We start from the raw sequence: 7,465 nt of genomic DNA, 5'->3' as shown, positions 1-7,465 counted from the left end.
GATACAGTTGTCTTTCTGAACACATTAAAAATTATTTAATTTAGATCTCTAATGTTACTGTTAAATCAAATAAGGCTGTTTTCCAGGAAAGCAAAATTTTAAGAAAAATGTTTTTCAAAACATTTAATGTTCTGCAGCAGTCACTTCTGAACTTTCATACCTCATCTCCTCTGTCACAAAGTGAAAGAGGAAACTGAAGTATTTTCAATACTTTATTTGGACCTCCAGTGCTTCAGAGGCAGGATTATACCTGCAGAATTAATAAATTTAACAATTAAATGCTACATCATGATGTGTGGTCAATTGTTCTAGGTTTTTTTTTTTTCCCTTGGTGGGGTGCATTTGGGATTTTGTGTTTGACTTCCAGCACACTGAGGCCATGGCCTGTCCCAGAGCCCTGATCACCGTGGGTTTTTGTGCTGCTGTCAGAATGTGTAGGCCCCTCTCCCATCTTTTGTATTTCAAATGTATATTGACAAGGGAGGGCCCATCCTTTTGTGTTCACTTGTAGTGTTCACCCTACATGTTTTATGACTGGGTCCCTATGTTCTGTGACAATGTATTTAATTTTCTAGTAATCTGTTTTCTTAAGTATTCCTTTGTGTGCTTGTCCTGGTTTAGGGCAAATTTGGAGGAGAATTTCCAAATTAGGGCCCCTCCCCCCAACTGGTTCGGGAAGGATTCCTCAGAGAGAAGTGGAAAGAACCTGTTTATTTAATAGGCACAGCACCCCCAGCACACAAAATGAACAATACCGGATGACACCGCTCTGAAAAAGATGACAAATTCAGAAAGTCTCTCTTGGGGGGTGGTCACTCTGTTCTCATTCCCCCGGTGCTGGGGCAGCTGCTGCAGCCACAAGGTGCAGAATCTTGGTGTTTCCCAGGTCCCAGTCCAGAGCAGGTTCAAAATGGTCAGAAAAAGGAAAGGAGAAACAGTCCAGGAAGAAATTGGACAGTTTAGCTAAACTAGCTAATGAGCAAAAGCAAGCAGAAGTGAAGCAAGCAAGAGAGAGAGAGCAAAGCGAAAAGCAAAAGCAGAAAAAGCAAAAGCTGCAGTCCCTGTGTCCCGCCAGGCTGATAAGAAAACCAAAACAAAACTTTCCCTCTTCAGAGCCAGTCTTAAAGATATAATATCCATAATATCTTAAAGATATAATATCCATAATATCCAGTCTTAAAGACATAATATCCAACATTAACAGAACACCTGAATGGGGATACAAGCACATTAATGTCACCCTAGGACAGTGCTGCTCTCTAGGGAGCATCAGCAAAGCACTGCTCCCATGTTAAAGCAGGCTGAGGTGGTGTCTGTGCAGGTGGGGTTACACTGGTTGGAGGAACAGCAACTCCAGCACCTCACTGCCTGCTGAGAGCTGACACCGGTGTCTCTGGTGCTACACTGCCCCTTGTTAACAGTCCTGGAGCTCTCCTCAGAGACATTTCAGTTTATATACCCCTCCTGATTATGGATGGATACCAAAATGGAATACACAATACTTTAAGAATTGTGTTGTCTGCAAGTACTACCTAATTACAAATGTGTATCTGAGTCTGTAAAATGTCTAAATATCTTCCAGAGTTTTGGGTTTTTGTGGTTTTTGTTTTGGTTTGGTTTGGTTTGGTTTTTTTTATTGGGATACTGTGTATTAGTTTAGGCAATGCTAAAATTTGGGGTTTAAGCTGAGTTTAGGCTCCCAAGGCTTGGACAATTGTCTCCAACAGTCACTGTCCCTCAGAGCTGCCAGTCCACTAACGTGTGCTCATCAGCTGTAGACAACCAGCAAAGAGTTGACCAGAAACTGCCAAATGGCTCTATGTTCAGAAAGCTTGCAGGTTGTCTGAGTGGGATTACTTCCTTGAAAATGTGGGAGTATGGAATGCCCCCCATCAGGGATGGGCTGGTGTACGTAGGAGCTGGTGCTGCCATGAGATGTTCATGAATTATGGAAAAGCAAGTGGTGGTTGCAGATAAATATATACAAGGTGAAGACTGAGCCAGCTGGTTCTGTGACAAAGGCACAGAACAAAGCAGCTTATTCCATAATTTTATTCCTGAGTTTACAAAGTCATTACCATAAGTTAAAGATAATGGATGCAAGTCCCATATAAACTCTTCAGCAATGGAGATGAGAATTTGACTTTTTCAGTGATCTTCCTTTGCCAGCACAATAGCTGGGTTTGTTGATTATTTTTCCCTATGTTGTTGTGACATGGCAGATTATCCCTGCTTACAGTGCATGTTTTACCATGGATTGGGACAGGCAAACTCAGCAGAGGTAGAGACTCAGCAAGTTCACAAATGGAAAGCTGGGGTGGACATACAAAATATTGACCAATAAAACAGAAGTTGAACTCTTCTTTCTAGAATATCATGCTTAAAGTTTCATATACATGCTGAGGGTAATATACATGTGTACAGGTCAAAGAGGTCTCTGTTATTCACAAAATTATGTTCTGTACATGGCTTGTTAAATTGCTTCATAGATTCACTTCCACAAGTAGCGAGCACTTAAGCAGTTTCAAGTAAACTGAAATATGCTGAGACCATTTTTTGTACCTCTTGAGTATGGATAATTGACACAAATACTTCTTTAAATATTTGACAAAGTTTCTATACTGCTGCTATAAGGATGAATCCTTTCTTGACCAGGCTCCCCAGAGTGCCCCTAGAAGGATCATGATGATCACTGTGTAAAGGGTGTGGACTGTAACAAGATCATCTCCATGCTGGTACTTGAATGCAGAGGTGCTGTGCCAGTTCTCACTTCTGTTTCCATTAGGTTTCTGTCTGTGAGCACGGAGAGAATGTATCCTGACATAATAAAAAGCAAGATTAAGGTTAAAATTATTCTTCTTTATTAAGAGTTCAGTAGTGTTTGTAATGAAATCCAGAGTGTGCATTGAATCATTGACTAGATTTGGGAAAAGCTCTTCAGATTGTCTGGAGCTAATAAAATAATTTCTATAATTGGAAATGCAAAACATTTACCAGCCATTTGGTATTTCTCTCCCACTGACAGGCACAGTGACAGGATATGGGCTTGTTAGAGGAAAAACAATGTTCTTACTCCTCACTATTGATACAGATCATTGTATGAGAAAAAACATACCCTTTCATTTTGCAATATTTTGAAAGTGGCGGGGTTCAAATAAAAAATTACAGTTTTCAAAGCTTTAATGTATGGGAATAAGCACAGCATGTGATCTTCCCATCCTGTTTTGGCATGTTTTTCTATCTCTGCTTTTCAGAGGGGACTTGTGTCAAGGTTATCATTAGGCAAAGATACCAGTCAGGAGTAACTACATAAAGCACATCTGCAGGATTCTCTGCAGTAACATTTGACATTGCTTTGTCACCTTTCCCGAAGGGTTTGAAACTAGAAGTATTCACCTATGGCAACAGACTCTCTTCACTGAAAATTGCCTGCTAAGCCCCAGTGCTGCATCCTTGTTCCTGCTGCTTTTGCCTTTTTTTTTTTTTAAGAGAAAAGAAATGTTTAATGTGCACAATTACATCTGAACTGGAATACCAGAAGGAGATTAACTAGCTTGTGATTTTCACGTTTGTTAGGAAGGGGTCTGAGATGGATTAGATGTATTGCAGGTCTGGTTCATATGTGTTCCTGCTGTTACTGTGACAGTAGAGATTACCACAAATGTTAGCACAGATAGAGCTTATGAGTAAAAACAAACTTTAAACCACAAATTACATACTTAGGCACACTTGGAAGAGAGCTGTCAAAACTGATTTGTTAAAACTGAAAGACTAGGAAATGCAATCTCCAAAAGGGAATTAATCAATAAAACAGAAGTTCTGCTGTTGAGCTTTTTCAGAAGGTAATTGCAGAATTAGACATTTAACATTTTTATCAGGACAATCTGTGATGTGTAGCTGCAAATCAAATAACAGTTCATGACCATTTGGGAGCATCATGTGAAGACCATGAGAGGAATATTCTGGCAACAGTTTGCTTTTCTGTTCCTACCTGAGGGGAATGCAGTATATGCAGCTTACCTTCTGCAAGCATTCATGGTGTCTGGCTGATTGAGTTCCCACTGCGTCAGATTTCTTCTTGCAGAGAGGAAAAAAGCTTATTTTATCCTCGTTTCCTTGCACAAAATGAGAAAATTTTCTCTCAGTACCAGCAAAAAGAATCTTCTTTCCAAGCCCACCAACCTGACCAACAGTAATCTCAGAACACTTATGTGTCAATGAAAGCTCTCAAATTAATGGTTTCTGAAGCTGATTTTGACACAGTTCTTCAAGAAATTCCCTTGAGCAGTTCACAAGGCAAATGATGAGTAATCCCAGTGACTGGCTTCTTTTAGCTGCTGGGATCTCTTGTTATAAACAGTAGCTTGCTGCTGAAGTGTTGCCAAATTTATAACAACACAAGTAATGCACAGATGGAGGGTGGTGGTGATGAAAAATGCAGGATGAGCTGTAACAGAATTACTTTCTATTAGATCACAAGCTATTTTGGGGGTAAAACTTAGTTCCTTTCTACAACTGCAATTTGGTTTAAATTGCCTTGAGTGAAATTTCAAGCCACCATCAATTACATATGCTGCAATACTCAAATATTTTTTATGAAAAAAGCAGATGGCTTTTCAAAAAAAACTTTGACTTTTATAATATGATCACATTCAATAAACAGTCAATAATATCACCACATTTTGACATCCAGGGTTAGTAACAGTTGCATACATCCTATTATTCCTGACACCTGGAGGCATTCATTACCAAGAGGCTGTGCCAATGCAGAGTTCCTCCCAAGCTGGGTGTTGCATGACCAGCTGGGTTAATGGTGGGTTTAGAATCACCAGTTCAATGCCCCTGTAGTGATCTGTAGGGCTTGTAAACAAACACATTTCAATTTGCAATTTATAAAGACAGACCAAAAACCTTCTTTCCCAAAACACTTTATTGCATCATCTTTAAAATAACTGTATTTCTCATTTAACTGTTACTTTCAGCTTATTGTCACATATAATTGCTATTAAGACAAATCTGAACTTGTAGTTCTGGTGCATTTCTAAAGGCTTTTGCCTTTCCCTCACATATGTCCTGGTTACAGCATTTAAGTTTTTGTAAAAATAAAACTGGTTCCTTTTAGTTTTATTAAAACAACTAGTAATTTCCAAATATGTCCTGAAAGAATCACTTACACTTCAGAAAATTAAAATTGAGTTTGTTGACCCATGTGACTAAAACTGTGTCACTGGAACCAGTGAAGCTACCAAGGACAGAGACTCATTCTTCATTATTAGTAATATATTAAATATAGAAAAACAGAAATATTACAATGACTTGGAAGAAGGAATTCAGACATCAGTAAAGAATTACTGAGTTGAATCAGTTCTAGATTTTCAGATCCTGAGAATATAAGAAGCTACAACTCTTGGATTTGGTTTCTTAAATATTTTTCTTAAATAACAGATACATGGATAGATGCAACAATAAAAGCTGTATTCCGCTCCAGGGACACTGCAACTACCAAGGCCTGCCAAGGGGAGCACAGCACTGCTCCAGCACTGCTCCCTGCACGCCTTTCTGCCCAGCAGCACCCCCGTGCTTGGCACCTGAGCCCCAGTGACAGCCTGCTTCACCTGTTCCACTCAGGGTTAGGCTCAGGCTTAGGGTTGAGAAAAGCACAAAGCCTACAACTTCAGGGACATTGCAACTACAAAAGGCACGCAAACAGGAGCAACTCATGTCATCTCCCTACACTTGATGACAAAAGCTTTGTTTCAGAATTTTCTGTATTTTTGACCATTGAATTTCTTGTCATTATAACCCTGTCCCAGTCTGTTTGTTTCACTTTTTTCTCTGACTTTGAGATTTCATTTCCTTTCACAAAATGAAATTCTTCATTTTGTGAAAGGAAATGAAATCTTGTGATTTCAAACTGTACCAATTCAGCAAGGTTTGATCCATTTCCCCATCCCATTACCTTATAATTTTTTCACTTTGGTTCAGAAATTTCAACAATGAGATCTTGAAAACAGAGAAGAAAGTGTAAAAAACACTCTGGAAGGGAGATGTGATATGATAAAATAAAATACAATTAAAAAAAAAAAAAAGGAAATTTGGGAATGCAGTGATTCCAACCAAACCAATTGGGATGAAATGAGGTGCAGTGAAAAAGACCAAAATTTACCGAAATTAAATTTACAAAAGTCCCCAAATCAGAGAATGAAGTCAAACAAAAAGACAGAAGATGAAATTGATGAAATGAAACACTTAAAAAAACACCAAAAAACAAAAAAACAACAAAACAAACCTGCAACAAAGGGAAAATGATCAAATGGCATGGGATGACATCAAGTGCAGGGAAATAGACCACACCTTTCCAAACTGATCCTCATTGAAATTGAGGAATGAGGAAATGAAGAATTTCCTGTCATGAAAAGAAATGAAGTCTTGAAAACTGAGAAGAAAAAGCAAAACAAACAGACTAGGTAGGAATTATAATGACATGAAATTGAATGGAAAGAAATAAAAGAAACCAATAAATTGAAATCATTACATCCATAAGAGTAATTCAAGGAGCAATGAGGAAAACATCAAAGAGAACGGGTAGAAAATTCTGATGTAAAAAGATGGAAGACAGAAACTGTGACAATGAGGATTGGCCTATTTTAGAAGCAACTAAGCTGGACAGTTCCCCATGACCACTGCCAGCCAGGAGGGACTCCCCAAGGGAGGGAGAAGTGTGAGGTGAGCCTGTTAATACTCAGCAGAAACCTATTTGTCCCAGCCATTTACTGTGCATGTTTTCCAATACATAGGACACTTGCTATATACCCAAGTCACATACATACTGCTTGTGGGGCTCCACGAAAGGTAAAAAGATGACAAATGGTGAACTGGAGAAAGGATTAGAGATGTATCCTATCTATATAAAAATCTGCAGGTTATGATTAACTATTCTTACTCAGCTCCAGCAGATTGATTTAGTCATCTAATAATACTTATAACAGAATACATCACTGGAACTCAATTTTTCATACCATGCATGCATGAAGAGAAAACCTTAAGTATCACACTAAGCACTGCACAGCATTAAGTGTCAGAAGAAAGCTGAAGAGTGGTGTTTTCCTAGTGATTTTTATGAACATGGTTCTGCTTTTAAAATTATTCTAACAATCAGGCTGCTTTAATGGGACTCATAATTAATAGTCTGTAGCTTGGACCGACATCCATGGATCTCATTATTCCTTATGCCTCTTTAGGATTAGATATATATCCCCTTCACAGAAGTGTGAGAAATAGCTCCTCACTTTTCATTGTTTAGAAGGTTTATTAAACCTTATCAAAACTACAACAGAAGACTGAATAAAGTAAAAAGGTTACAGCACTGAGAGAAAAATATTTTCCCCACCATGTGTTTAGCCCCCTCACAATGGGGGTTTCCCCTCTTTAGCCCTTTAACCTGTCCCAAAGTTCTGTCCATCAA

General features: G+C 38.6%; 1 long non-coding RNA gene across 1 annotated transcript; it reads right to left on the bottom strand.

The window, feature by feature from the left end:
• Nucleotides 1–1,622: 1,622 nt before the first annotated feature.
• Nucleotides 1,623–4,732, bottom strand: LOC139588467 (uncharacterized). Its single transcript, XR_011678687.1, has 2 exons — nt 4,021–4,732; nt 1,623–2,817 (listed from the first exon to the last, which is right to left on the bottom strand). It is a non-coding gene; the product is annotated as an uncharacterized lncRNA (long non-coding RNA).
• Between the last annotated feature and the right edge of the window lie 2,733 nt (nt 4,733–7,465).

Source organism: Agelaius tricolor, unplaced genomic scaffold (genome assembly GCF_023055355.1).
Source record: "Agelaius tricolor isolate 1412-34295 unplaced genomic scaffold, bAgeTri1.0.p SCAF_3, whole genome shotgun sequence".
NCBI lineage: Eukaryota > Metazoa > Chordata > Aves > Passeriformes > Icteridae > Agelaius > Agelaius tricolor.
This window is presented reverse-complemented; position numbering and strand designations above follow the sequence as displayed.